The following is a 16343-nucleotide window of genomic DNA, read 5'->3' as shown; positions in this document are numbered from 1 at the left end:
ATAATAATATTAACATTTATTCAAAACTTAAATAAAAATACTATCATATATTTCAAAACTTAAATAATAATATTGATATACAATTCAAGACTAAAATTATTCTACACAATTTAGCTTTGCGACTTATTTGAGTTCCTAAAATATTATTTAATGCTTTTCTTTATTTCAAAAACCAATATTAACATTTTTTACCATCACAAACTAAAGTGTCCATTTACTATCTCCTACTATAACCATAATTCAATTGTCCTTTATTTGCATTAATTTTTTAAAAAAATATTTTATTACAAGTGGAAGGGTATGAAAAAACACAGCTTCTGGAAACTAAATTTAAGAGGTGTGCTAATTTTAACACTTCTAAAAAATGTTTTAAGAATAATCTTTGTGCTTAAAAGATGAGCAGCGGTGTAAAGGGAAAAAACAAGAGTGTAAATAGAATTATACAAACTGAAAATCCCCAAAATTTTCCCAGGAACAACAGCTTAGTAAATACTACCCATTGGGCCCATATGGAAAGTAGACTCCAATAAGTAGGAGTAGGGATATTTTTACTAAATTGAGCCCAAAAACATGGATATTAATGGAATTCAAACTTACGGGCTATTACAAAGCCACTTGATTTTCATTCATCTGAATTCTATATAAAAATGCGAATTTGTTTTTAAATTCAATTCAAAGTAACACTATTCATATCAGAATAAAACTATTCTCTATTTAATATAAGATATCAATTATAATAAAGTCACTTTTACATAATAAACACTATCTGGACAATATAACTATAAAATACGTAATTTGGATTAGTGTATTTCTTTATACACACAAAGTATATATATATATATATATATATATATATATATATATATATATAATATTCTTGAACTATTTGTAGAGAGGGAAATGAATAAGCAAAAAAAAAATTAAAAACAACGTTTTGTAAGTTAGTTATAGTCTCAACTAACATAGAGATTCAATCTTTTTAATCAGAGGTCTTCATGTTTTTTCCATTCTATGATAGTCGTAAAGAAATTAGAATATAAAAAAATTTAAGAGAATCAATAAAGAAAGTCCTTGATATAGTAGTGATTAATACATAATTTATGTTAAATATAATTATAAGCTTTTAGTATAAATTTGATTTTTTATTGAGATTTTAGTTTTTATGTTGAGCTTTCGTAATTGGCTTACTTATTTACGTATTCATAGGTTTAAAGACAAGTTTATTTTGATTATCTTGCTTCAAAAGTTTTAATTCTGTGTTCTTTTTTTGCTAAAAGAAACAATCAATATATGTTAAAATATAATCAATTATCATCTTCAAAAGTTAACATTTGCAAATAATTTATTAGATTTTTCTTTATTAATGTTCAAATATATTTAAAAAAATCAATTATCATTTATAATAATTGATTAAAAATTTTACGAAACTATTTAAGAGGTTTTATTATCACAATTTTTAAATGATGCGAATTTGAAAAACATTATATTACATCTTTTCCTTCAACAACTGCTCCAAGATTAGAAGTAAGTATTTTAAAAGTTTCCTTTTGTAAGAAAAACTTCTTCATTCAAGATCACAAATAGATAAGCTTGCACAAACTTTCTTAAATATTTTTTATATTTTTCCTTTCACCTAAATAATGTACATGTTTACTCTTTCCTATTGTTAGAAGAAAAATCAATAATGTGACTTTTTATTGTGATGGAAAGAATATTGATTTGGTGCAGAAGAAGAAGAAGGAAGAGCGAGGGTAAGATAGTGATTAAGCATTCTCCTCGGAAGTTGTGGTTGCATGTAGGGTATGGCATGGTAATCTTAAAAAGTTTGTGAGAAGTCACATTGTAATCTCACATCTGATCCTTAACTTTATCTGCGTATATTAATTTGTATGAGAGTTGAAAACTTTGGAGAATTCTGCTACCATCAGAGTGGGCAGTGCCGGTTTCACTTTCAAGGGTCACTTCCTATGATTGATTTAAAGAAACACTCCTATCTCATACCCCACCTCTTCTTCACCTTCTGCTGCACATTCTCTCCTTTATTATCTTTTTTTTCCTTCTTTTTCAATTATTCTTTCACGAACTTAACAAAAACACTTTCTCAGTCTCATCATATGCATTAACTCACATTAAGTTTGTTAGAAGTGTGGTCTTAAACTTAATTTAATTTTATAAAATTAGTCGGTAAGTTAAGTTGTGTATCTCACTTATTTGTTGATGTAGGATTTTTAACACATCTTTATCACGCTGAAATATATATATATTTCATGTGTGAATCTAAAAATAAGGATCTGTTAATAGTCCGAGATAGCGAGTAAAACAAAATGTCCAAAAAATCTCGTTAGAATAAACTTTAATCTAACTCTTAGATTAGAAGATGCATGCATTTTAAACGTAACTATCTTTCTATTCATTAGAGTAAAATATCTCTTCAATCCTTTTATATATACTGCATCATTTTCTCATATATATTTTCACATTAAATAATATTATTATTTTATTTGAGTTTCTTCCTATCTGATCTCACTGTCCAAATAAAGACCGATTAAGAATCAAAACCTACATAACCAATCAAGGATTAACACTAACAATCTTCATTAGGTTATTATTTTCTTCAACTACTTCACTAACTTAACTTGGTATTCCCTATTGATGTCGAAATATCATAGAAAGATGCTTTACGAAGAATGTGACTTTTTTTTTAATGAAGATGTAGTAATAATAGCAAGTGTTACTAATTAACCTAATGTCTATGGTGTAATGTTACTGTGAATAATGTAATTTTTTTTAGTGCAAGCTGGTACTAGGCTAGTGCATAGATGGCATCTTACTTTGAACCTCAAAATTACTTGACTGTAGGTCAAAGTTTAATTTAATTTGAAAGGACACAAAGGAAGAAGTTAAAGGAAAATAATAATTGGAAAAGGTAGCTGCACCAAAATGTTCAGTCATTAACTAATTATTAGCTAGGTTCTCAACCTAGCTAACTTTTTTTATTTTTATCCCAAACTTGATCCTTGTCCCAAAAAGCAATTAGTGGGAAACACAGGCATCTCTTATATTGAATCTACGTTCTAACATTGATTTGTCCTTAAAGTGTTCTAATATTTTCCTCTACACAACTTTGTACTCTTAAAATAGAGTTTAAATAGAGGAATACAATTATTAAAAAGAGATAAAGGTCTTTTATTTTAATTAGGGTTATGAGGAGTTAGCACATGTCATAAAATAATTAAAAAGAGGGTCTATATGCAAAAGATTGATGTTGCAATGTTAATATTTTGGGCTGTCACTTTCAGTTTGCCCTACACCAAATTGTATGTGTATGGTACTAATAATAACCTGCTTGTCCAATCCAGGCAAGTTCAAAATTTTGTAGAAACTCCTAAAGATAAGGTAAATTAACACATGAGCTAAAAATTGTTCCTTTTTATATTTCATATTTTTTTATATTTCATATTTTTTTAGTTGTCATTTTTTTTTTACAGATGCAAGGAACATAATGAAAGTATATGATTGGAGGGGTCTTAAAAGATAAAATTTGCTGCGACAAGGTGGATCAAGTGGGAAGACAATGGTGATTGTAGATAATAGAGACCGAACACAAGTTGGAGATAATGTTTACGGAAATTAATAACGAAAATGATACTATATTCGCTTTTGGAACCATAACAATCAATTTGATGATCTAAAAAGATTCTTCCTTTGTGCATAGAATGGGTGTATTACTATTACAGTATTTAGAGGCGTGGTTAAGTGATGGTTGTGTACGTACACACGCGTGCAATCAAAATCTGAATGTAATAGTGAATAGGGACTAAGAAGTAGACAATATAGGATTATTTTATGATTAAGAAAAAGAATATTTTATATAATAAACCACGAAGTTAATTTCCTCCCTTGTAAATTCAATGTGTAACACTTCCGATGCCATCTCATTTGTCGATTCAATTCCAAAATGATCCCAACAAATCGGAGATAACAAAGGAAAATTAATATTTTGAAAAAATAATATTTTTTTACAATTAAATTTTAACACAAATATCTTTTAACTAATTTTTTAATATGAAAAAATTATTTAAAACATAAAATTATCAAAATAAAATTATTAAAAAATTATTTTTCTTTAAAAAAACATGACTTTTTTTGCGATTAAAAGTTTTATTGAAATGAAAATGTTACATTAATACGTTCCGTTTTATTAAATGATCATCTATATTATATTTTTTTTTCATACAAAAATATGATAAATTTACACACTTGTGAATTCATAAAAATACGATAAATTGATTGTTATTATGTAAATTTAAAATATTATTAAACATTGTCGAAATAAAAAATTATAAATTATTTTTATTATAAAAATATTAATGTTTTATAAATTATACCGTTTATCGATAAGTATTGATAAAATATTTTAAAATATTATATTTAAGATGATTTGGACACAAACACATGATAATCGAATTAAAATATGGGTTAAATATCACTGAATTTTGAAATAATCTATTTTGAAACGTTTGACCAATTTAGTCTTTTATCTTTTGAAATTCGTGGATTTAGTCTTTTTTATCGAATTTTGTTAAGTTTATTTGACATTTCAAACGCGTTTCATAATAGTATTTGACTTAACATTCAGTGGCGGATCTTGATCAAAATTTATAGGGGAGCCAAAATAATATACTTAAAATTTATATATTTAATATTACTGCTACTAATTCAATAAAATGAATATATAATTTAGTATAACTATAATTATAAAAGAAATTTCACATATCTAAAGATTATCCATCATTTTTTCATATTCTAGAACTTATCAAATAATTCAATTATAAGTATATTTTTCAACTATTTTTTTTCCAATATAAATAATCATATTATCTACAAAATATTCATTTTTCCTTTTACTAATATGCACGTATCGATTCAAAAGTCATCACAAGCATTCCATTTCATTGTTATGCAATGAGTAACGATATTATCCTGTTTTGATCTTCACTTTTCTTTTATCAATTTAAAAAAATGAATTTATTCTTTTATTTTTCATCAATATACCTATTTAAAAAACAAATTTAATATTAACTTCTTCTTTATCATAATCTAATCAAACATTAAGAGACATAACTACTAAAAAAAATTATGATAATCAAATTCACTTAAAAATTGTCTATAAAAAATCACATAATACATTACTTACTTTTCTATATTCATAAAAAATAAATAATATACAAAATGTCATAAGATAAAAATTAATACTAAATATTAAACAGGTATTTCATTAACAAGTTAGACAAGATAAAGTTATCTTCTTTTTTCTTTAAAAATGGAAGAAAGGGTTAAAAAATGAGGATAAAAATAATGAGTTTTTGTTTAACTTGTTTTTTTTTTTTCTTCGGTAACAAAAAGTTAGATAAAAATGAGAGATAAGTACAACATATAAAAAACTTAGTAAACAATGAAAAGAGAAAATGAAAATTATCTTAATAATTTTTATTATTATATTTGATTTTATATTTTTATTTATTAACATTAAATATTATACTTTAAAAAAAATATCTAACTTAACTTTTATTAATTTTTTAATATATTATTACCTAATTTAAAAAGATAGACATAATTTAAAAAAAATTAAACAAATAATTTTAAAAAATTGAAAAAACTAAAAAAAAATTGAAAAAAAATTGGGGGGGCCGTGACCCCCGCCAGCTCCTAAAGAGCTCCGCCACTGTTAACATTGAAGTAAAAATGTATCAAACAGTATAAATAACTTAAATGCAATCCTAAGATGCATACGAAACATTAAATAAACCTAACAAAATTTGATTAAAAGGACTAAATCTACATATTTCGAAAGATGAATGACTAAATTAGTCCAAAGTTTTAAAGTGAACTAATTCTAAAATTTACTGAAAGTTAAGGGACAAAAAATATTTAACCCTTAAAAAAATGTTGATGCATGATAGCTTATTATTGTGTTATTTTTACTAAAGTAAAGTCTGTAACCATTACAATGAAAAAAGTCGTGTAAAATTTGTTAAGAAACTACTATTGTTAAAATAACTTTTTTAATACAAAATGAAACGAGCTAAGTGCTCAATTATACTTATTTATTTTTATTAAAAATAGGTTTAACACATAGTTTTAAATGATGTGAAAGTGCAGTTAGCATTCTTTTTTTCTCTTATATATTAATTATAGTTTCTGCATGTCCTAACACATACGTCACTACCTGCACAGATCTGCCTAACAATGTTATAAAGTAGAAAGAATCATTGAAACGAAAGGGCGGTTCCTCTTTGTTGTTCTTTTTGTTGAAGACAGGTTCCTGCAGTCACATTTCCATCCACTTTCTTTAATTTCTTTTACACATCATCAATCTTGTAATATTTAATAATTCATAAAGCTACTGAGAGGTAAATCATGCAGACCACAAAACCATAATTCATCCAAAAAATAGTTGCTATAGTTTACTTAATTACATCAAACTTTTCAAACTCAACAATGACACCTGTCTTTAAACTTCATTAACTATTGTTAAGTACTTCTGTCAACAATGTTCACAAAACAGGACCATAAAAGTTAGTTGAAATTAATACTGCCACATAAATTCATATAATAAAATACTTCTAAAATATTTTTGAACCACTCAAACAATAAAGTTTTAGCTTACAATTTATGCAAGTATTTTCCTATCAACTTATTTTTCAAAACCCGTCACTAATTAAAGTTGTCCTTAAAATTTTGACAACTTATGAGTAGAAAGGAACAAAACAATTGAAGGTTAATTAGAAAAATGTAAACTGCACCAGCAACGTGTGTTCTAACAAGAGTTTAATTTATTAAAAGACAATAGAAACTCTAATAATCCCGTATATTTTTATTAAAAGACAATAGAACCTCTAATAATCCTATATTAAAAGAAATAGTTTTTTTATCTAAAGAAAAGAAATACATAATAAGGAATATATTGATTGGAGTGAAAAATTCATATATAAAGATTATGTTGCCATGCACCTCCTTTGTACACTTTTTTTGGTACTTTTTGAAACAAATATTCTTTAAACGGTCTTAATAATAATCTAACCGATCAGTATTTTATTTAGTTAGATTAACATTTAAATACACATATTTCAAGCTATTTGAAACCAAACAACAGTAAAAGAAAAGAATATGGCAGAAATTTAATATAATTTAACAAAGATAAAGTATATAAAAGATAAGGATATTTGAAAATTTCAAAATTCATGTATCAACTTTCATCTTTCATTTATTCTATAAAATCTTTTTACTGAAAAACTAATTAATTTGATATTTACATTACAGTGGTCAACCAAATAATATATTAAATCACATCGTATCACTTCTTCTCCAACTTGAATTCCATATTCGAAACAATTGATTCGTTATTTTCTGGATACTGATGTAAAAGGTGCAAGAAAATTCATCTGACTACTTGTTGATATTCCATAAAAAATATCTTCAGGTATCTATTTATATTTAACAGATTATATAAAAACAATTGGTTAACCTATAAACTCAGACATTTCATCTTGAAAGATAATTCAAATAAAATTGTATAATAAAATATAATATAAATAAATTTGATTTTAATAAATAAAAATTTAAATGATTTGCGCAATAAAATTAAAAAATTATAGGTTTTAAGAAATACAATTTCAGTAAAAATGTTAATTTTGTAAATTTAAAAAATGATAAAATTAAATTTTAAATATTTTTCAATAGTTACTAATTTTGTCATAAATTATTTTATTTTAAAAATATTTGAATAAAAATTACTAATATTAAATAATTAATTATCCATGAATAAAATATCATAATTTTCTGTTTGTACTTATTAACATGAAATTTGTTTTCCATCCTAATAGTCTATGTTCATATCATTGTTATGTGTTTTTTTAATTCATCTGTGGGTTGTGATTTGCACATAGGAAATAGAAGTAAATCAGCATTGTTTCTCCATTTAATCACAATAATGATTCAAATGGGTAAATAAGAACATAGTAAATTAAGTCAATCACAAACATATACTTGGTTGATAAAACTAGATGATTAATAGAAAAAAAATACCTATTTTTTCTAATTATTTATCTCCTTTTCACTCTGTCAAATAACTAACTTTTAATGTTCTTTCTAATCACCACCTGTAAAAATAAGTAAATTGTAACATAAAAAAAATCAACAAAATATAGTGTTGGTAGCATAGTAATATACCAAAAAACAAGACAAGCCCCCAGACATTTTGCATATCCTTTATGAGAGAGTCTATCACCTGAAAATTTAATTTAATTTTTCATCAAAAAATTTATAAAATAATCTGTATTTACATTTTTCTCCTATTTAGAGAGCAAATGATTATTAATATTTATGAAATGTGAGACAAGAAGAGGAGGGGTGGGACCAAAAACCTAAGTGCATGTGATGAGTTTGATATGATATAGTCAGTAGTTTGGATTATTTGATGGGTAGAGTTTATTCACGACTTGCTAGATTTTCTGGCACTCCATATCTCTTTTATCTGAAACCGAATCAAATTGCGAGCAACGCGTGACATTTTCTTCTCTACTTATTTTTTTCTTACCCAGAAAAATACAAAAATGAAAATTTAGGGGAGAGAGTTTGAGGGTTCTTGGGTAGTGACAGTGATGAGAATGAATGAAAGTAAGAATAGGGAAGAAAGAGAAGAAGGGTACATGTTCTTAGGCTTCACACATCACATGGTTGATGGGTTGTTTTGTACCCATCAAAAGCCCCCCTTCATTTATGGCTCTGACTGTGACCCTTAAACTCTTTCTCTTTCATCTTTTTTGGAAAAATATGTGAGGGCTGCCTGGGGGACTCAGCTGTCATCACAAACCAAAAACCATTCATCAAACACTTCTGCACCTATTCAGTGAGGAAGAAAACTATGCCACCCAAAACCATTCTATATTTATATATTTTTTAAGGTTAAACATATTTTTTTAACAAAAATATAATTTTTTTTACTTAATAAAATATTTATGACATTTTTATTTTTTGTATTACAATATATACGAGAGGTAGTTAAAAATTAAATTAAAAAAGATAAAATAGTATAAATAATAAAAATAGATTATTTTCAAACACTCTAAATTTACATGCAGGCCTGTGTTGAAATGAAATGAGATGACATTGCCAAAAATAGAAGTTTTCTTATTAGAAAGAAACCAACAAACTCACCACAATTTATGTGTTATTTGCTGCAATTTTTGTGTGGAGTTAGTTAACTTTGGGATTGGTGGATGCTTTTGGGACCCATAAAACCTCTGCATTCTATTCTACTCCCCCTTAACACCTTGAATAAAAGAAAAACAAATTGATAAATTGGAAAAAGACCATAAACAAAATACATACTCTAGATATTTAGTTAAGAAGAATAAATAAAGAAGAGTTAGAGGTAAAAAAAAAAATTCTTGTTGAATTTGAAAACAATAGTCTAATAAGTTTTATATATATAACCACCTAACAGGAAACACAATTATTATTTTTATCTGTAAATAAGCATGAGTTGTTATTTTTTATTTTATGATGATAATCTGATTTAATTATGTTTGTAATTGTGAGATAAATCTAGAATTTTAGACTAAAAAATTTTAAAAAGAGATTTTAGGAATGGTCTTTAAAATTAATTCTGATTAAAATCATTCTAAAATCTGAAATTGTTAACCCAATTTGACTCGATGTTTTATTAGATTGGGTGACAAGTTGTATATTGAAGCCAAGACTCATCACAACTCAATCAAAATTATTAAATAATAATAAAAATATAATTATAATTCAATTAACTCAAATATTCTATATATTAACCAAATGTGTATTTATAAAATATTCAATTTATAAATATTAAATAATAAAGTCTATTTTTAAAATATGGGTTAAATATGTTTGTAGACTCTAAACTTAGACACAAAATCAAAATTCGTCCTTATTTCAATCTTTGATACATTTTGATATTCAAATTTTAAAAATGAATGAATATAATAATTTAAATTCATTGGCGTTAATTTATTTTTATATGTTAAATTATGTTTCGGGTCGACATTTGAGATAGTAAGTGTCAAACGTGTAAACAACTCAATATCATTTTGAAACGTCATCAAACACATAATATTTTTTTAACACATTTAAAATATAATGATTATATCTATCTATTTCAAAGTTTGGAATAGAAACAAATTCAACTTTTATTGTTAAAGTTTAAACTAAAAATATATTTAATCCTAAAAATATTATAAAATATCTGACAAAAGTGTTAGAAATTTAAATTTGAGCCAAAAAAAATATTAAAACTTGATATTTAATTGACATAACTTAATCCAACCAAGTGAATAAGTTAGTTAAATTGATTTAGGTCTAATAAGAAATGTATAAAGGTGACCTCCAACCTAGATTTTTTTTTTTTTAATTGAGTCATAAACACCCCGATTTATGAGTAGTCTATTACTTAAATTAGATAATTTCAAAGTATACATTAAAGTAAGAATTTGAAAATTCTTATAATATCTAATCTTTCAAATCTGTATATTTTATCTTTATTTTAGTTTAATATTGCTTAGGATATTAATAGCTCAACTTTGTTATGGACATCATTAGCTTAGTCAAGGTTAAGACGTCATTGATTTAAGATTTTTTTTCCATCTTATACATATTAACTAGAGTTTATTTCATGTTAAAGTCAATTTGATTAATTTTTTATCATCGTTGTTAAGATTTATTTCGTTGGTTGCCTACATAGATCAATGTTATTTCTCAATTGATTTTAATTGTGGTGTTTAGATCACCACAATACTGTTTTCGGCTAATTTCAAACACAAATCTTTAGGTTTCAGCTAATTTCAAACACAAATCTACAGGTTGACCGTAACAAATATTATTTTTCGGTTGAGATCATTTCATAACTTAGAGTAACATTATTTTTTCAATCAATATAAATACTAGATAATAGGTATAAACCATCTATTGATCCTCATTCTTGTTTGAAAATGTCAATTAGGTTATCAAGTTCATTTTAGTCTCAAATTTGTCTGCATGTTTTAGAATGTAATGCAATTTGATCATTTACATTAGTACAAACGTGGCTAACTAATGTATCACGTGTTAATTCACATTTTTTTAAAATTAAAATAAATTATTATGTGTCAAATGAGAGGGTCCTACTGTGTGGCAGAGGTAGTATGACGTAGTAGTGACAAGTGTCATGGTTGAAATAAGTATCATGTGAAAAATCTCAATTTAGTTTATGTATTTGTTATTTTGTCACAATTTTTGTCCAATTTTGTTTAACCATAGCAATTTCATCCTTCTTCAAATTGAGACAAAATTTACTTTTATATAGATGTTACAATAATATTTTTATTAAAATTGATGTTTTTAACAAGATTAAGTTTATTTAAATTTGTGTTTTACATTAAACTTTATTTAAATTTTGTATAAAATATTTATACATCAATAATTTGTATATAAATATTAGAGTTGATTTAACAATAATAACTTTATAAATTCAAATGTAAAATTTGAAAACAATTTTATAACAATTTAAAATAAATATATTTATTTAAAATTTTGAAACAACATTTAAATGAATGTAAAATATAAATTTAAATAAACTTAATCTTGTTAAAAATATTATTATATCATTTATATAAAAGTAAAATTTGATCTAAATTTTAAGAGGGGTAAAATTGTTCTAATAAAAAAACCTTAATACTAAATTGAGACAAAATAACAAGTATTAGACTAAATTGAAAATTTTCACATAACATTTGTTTCAACCGTAACACGTGAAATTTGTTTAAAAATTAAAAAAAAATTAAAAAGGAATTGGAACTAACATGTAGCACATCGATTAATGTCGTTAGCACTGTATTAGCAAAAGTGATCAAACTGCAACATATATTAATAAATAAGGACAAAATTACGACTAAAGAAAATTTGATGACTTAATTAAGATTTTTGGAAAAAAAAACAACCGAAAATTTAAACCAAGATAGTAATATTCTTAGCTAGTACTATAAAAATTGTTTTTCATCCATGCTAACTAGAATATTTTGCTCTTTTTTATAGACAAATTCTTTTTCAATCATAAATCATTGCAAGAAAATTTTGATTTATTAGTAAGTAAAATTCATGAATAAAAAAATATATAATGAACCAATAATTGTAATTCACGGATTTGTAATAAGTTGAATCAGACTAAATAAATAATAAATAATAAATAAACAGAAAAAAAAACGGGATAAAATATTTGTAACTACACATGATGAAATGAATTTGACCAAATCGTTAACCTTTTCCGTTTAAAATTGAAGATGTAATAGATCATGGAAGATGAAGCGAGTTATCAGGTTTTAGCATCTCTAATCTTGCACTTCTATCACATATTGTTTTAAATTTGTGTTGTATGTGATTGGCGTGATTTGCATGAACGAGGAGAGAAGTGATTCTGTGTAGAAGGGTGAGAGTCCCAATAATTGTTCTGTCTTTCCTCGAGCCCAGCGTCTGTTCCCGTGGTTGACTATCTCTGTTCTGTTGCTTTTTCGCAAATATAGTCACTCGTGAAAAATTTTAAAAATGTTTGTTTTACTACTAGTGGATGTAGATGCAATAAACAAAACAGACAGTATATCATGTTACTTTCACATAAGACATGCATTATAATAATGTCGTGAGTTAATGATGTTTTCAAAATTAAAACTAAACTACATATGTATAAACAAAAGCATGAGAGAAGAAACAAATGATATTTTCATTCATGCATTGTGTTACCTTAGAAATCTGATTTCTCCACTCTTTTTCAGTGTAGGTTGAAAGTCTTTGCTTCTTAGCATTACACCATTTAGTTTTTGTTTTGTCCATGATAGGTTAAAGGATCATGTATCTAAAGAATAGAAGTAGAAGACAAAAAGTTCAAATCATATGTGAATAATCTATAGTTGAATAAGTCAAATATTTCATCTGACCTGTTTTTAAAAATATCAAATTTAAATTTTAAATATAAAATTTTCAATTAAAAGGTTAAAGTTTTAAATTTAAAAAAAAAACGGTGAAGTATATCAAATTGATCGGTTGATATAATAATAATAATATAAGTGACTTACTTATTTACCTTGTTTATGAGTAATACAAAATGATTTATTTCATATAAATATTATTTTTATAAAGATAAGTAAATAAAGAATAAATTACAAACTATCAGACAAGAGAAATAAAAGGCTAAATCAAATTAAACACATACACACAGTTTAATAAAAGATTGCACAACTTTGTAATCTCTTTTATTGTAAACTGCTTTTAGCGCAAATTTTAATTTAGCGCAAATTATAAATTTGTTAATGTTTTCAAGCTGTTGCCAAAAATTAAATTCTGTATCATTTCTATAAAGTTTGTACAAAATGCTATACATAAATTTTTAGGATAATTGATAAAAAATTCCATTTTAAAATATACTTAGAGTAAATAAGTATGTAAAACTTATTCTTCTAAAGCTTATTCTATTTTAGAAAATATAGGATTCCAGAAAATATCGGAGAGTCATGTAATATGATTTCATATAGTGTTAAAAAATAAAGATTGGTTCATAAATATATCAGACATAACAAAAGAGGGACGGACAAAATCAGATGCTCCACTTAAGGTTGCTTATTCTTTTATATTGTTTCTGAGTTTAATTTGAACAATTTTAATTCAAATTTTTATAAACAGTTCCTTATAATATCTGATAATATATATTCTATATATTTATTTTGTATTTCAACTCTTTTACACATCTCATCACAATTTTATTTTTGATTGGGACAAAAGAAGATCAAAAGAGTTTTTTTTTTTTTTTTTTTTACTTTTGTTTATGTTGTTCTTTTCCTACATACTTCCAAAACATATTATAAATGCATTGAAATCACTATTTCTAAAATTCAAACTTACTTTTGTTTCCTTTTGAAGATATTAATTTATGTTGCGTACAGCAAAAGGTAGGAATTACTTTACTTTCTTTTTTACTTGTATACTTTCATCATATTCTTCCAAGACCTGGCTCCAAAAATAGGATTACTCAACTTCGTCGGCTATCCATAAAATAATTTGCCAGCATACTAAATTACAGCATGTACATTTAAATAAAATAAAATATTTATTTTTATGTATTCTCATTTATTATAGAAAAAGTGTGATTAAAGTGATACAAATTTCTTTATAATTTTAAAAAGAATATTACCCATCTTTTATTTTCATATTTTATTTCTTTCTAGAAAAATCCTATCAATATTTTAAAAACTGTAATGAAAACCGAAAAATAACATTTTTATAACATAATGCAAATGCTGATATGCTTTTGGACCTAGTTTCTTGAAAACATATTAAAAAAAAAAGTGCAAGTTTAACTAATTTTCAACTGGATGCTATGATCATGATATGTATGAGAGTAGGAAAGTTATCCATGTAGAAATGAAATTCCGCAATATTACATTTATGTGAGTTGAGTAATTTAAAGTAAGAATTCTTCATATATTGAAGTTTGTAAGTTTTGAATATATTTAACATAAAAAAATTCAATCCAAATTTTTTAAAGGCTCAGTAAAGACAAGTAGGAGGAACAATATATAATAAAAAATATTCACAAAGTTATTATTTTAAGATTTTGTATTACAAATTCGGTCTTAATTTCTTGTATATTTTGTTAAAACTCATTTATGTTGAATTTTTACCATACTTGTATTTCTCCTCACAAATCTACCATATATGATGGAGTCTTAATAACGTTGATCATCGTATCACACCTAGCCGACCTCATTGGCATATCCGCACATATCATCCTTCACCGATATACCTATATCGATAAAGGCTGGGGGACTGGTGTACCACACCTAGTCAATTCGACCAAGTAATAATAATAAACGTCCACCATATCTACACGCGAAGTTATTCAGGTAACCGACCTAGGCTGACCTAATCCTAACCGGCCTAAATCGGTAACCTAAGACACTAAATATCAGCCTAAGACCACGTATTAGCGATAGCGGCACGAGCCGCCAAAGAGGTAATCGGCCTATGCCGACCACCCTGGTATGCTTAATGAAATCAAAGCACTCCTAAAATTCAGTAAGCCCGTAATAATCAGACTAAGGGCCTGGGCCTTAGCCCAGGCCCACCTATGGCCCAAGCCAGGGCCTGGCCCATGGAATGGTCAGACATAATTAATAATCTATAAATATACATGGACCCCACGAATTAAAGATAAGCATTCATTACTCCATTAATCACCTAATTCGACTTTTTGAGAGCTTTGGCTGACTTAAGCTTCATAGTCCCTTTTGCAGGTAATCCCTCCCGGGTCCAAGCTGATATATGCCAAAGGGGAAGAAGTCAACCGAGGAGATAGTGGATATGGGTAAGGTGATACTTGTGCCTAACTGATCTTATTTGTTCTTTGCAGGAACAATCATGATTTGGATTTTGATCAATTTGTAAAATTTTAAAGATGTTTGTGTTGTTGATTAAGTGTATTTGTAATGTTTTTTTTTTTTATGTCCATAATAGCATAATAATGATTGGAATTAGAACAAGACATAAATATATGTATGTGATAATATGAAAATGTTAATCTGTTGTCTTGATAGTCGATTATGTTACTAATCTAGTTAACTAGGTTAGTTCTGGAACTTGGATTTGGGCCCTGTCTAGTTGACTAGCCAACTAATCTAGTCGACTAGACTTGTCCTGACAACAGCTGTTAGATAAAAACAGATCAATGCACCTTCTGAAAGTAACGTTTTTAACCAAAAAGAAAGAGAAAAGAGTGCTGAAAAATCTTCTTGGAGCAAATTTTGCAATAAGGACTTAAGTATTCATCAAGATCAAATGAAGAGGGTGTAATATTGACACCAAAACTATGTACTAAATCAGATGTTATTGTTCCATTACTGTCACTGTTTTTGTATTAGTTTCTTGTAGTTTCTTGAATCTAAAATTCTGTGTATTGTCACTGTGATTGTGTGTAATTGCTTGGAGCATTACAATTTGCACATTATTTTTAAGAAAGTGTGGTTTCAGAGTTTAGGAATTGTATAGGTGTTTTTTGTATTCCTTCTCTTATTGATATAGTGAAATTTCTAGTTGAGAAAACTAGAGACTGGATGTAAATTCATTTGAATCGAACAAGTATAAATCTTGTTGTCTCTTGTGCTCTCTTTCATTCTCTCTTAATTTTTGCTAGATATAAAGGTTGAACAATATGCATTCTTAAATTCTTTTTGTCAATTGGTTAAAGATTTCATAAAAATTGTTTTTCAAGTGTAAGAACAAATCAAAAG

This window comes from Vigna unguiculata, chromosome 2 (genome assembly GCF_004118075.2).
Source record: "Vigna unguiculata cultivar IT97K-499-35 chromosome 2, ASM411807v1, whole genome shotgun sequence".
Taxonomy (NCBI): Eukaryota; Viridiplantae; Streptophyta; class Magnoliopsida; order Fabales; family Fabaceae; genus Vigna; species Vigna unguiculata.
Note: the sequence above shows the minus strand (reverse complement) of the source record.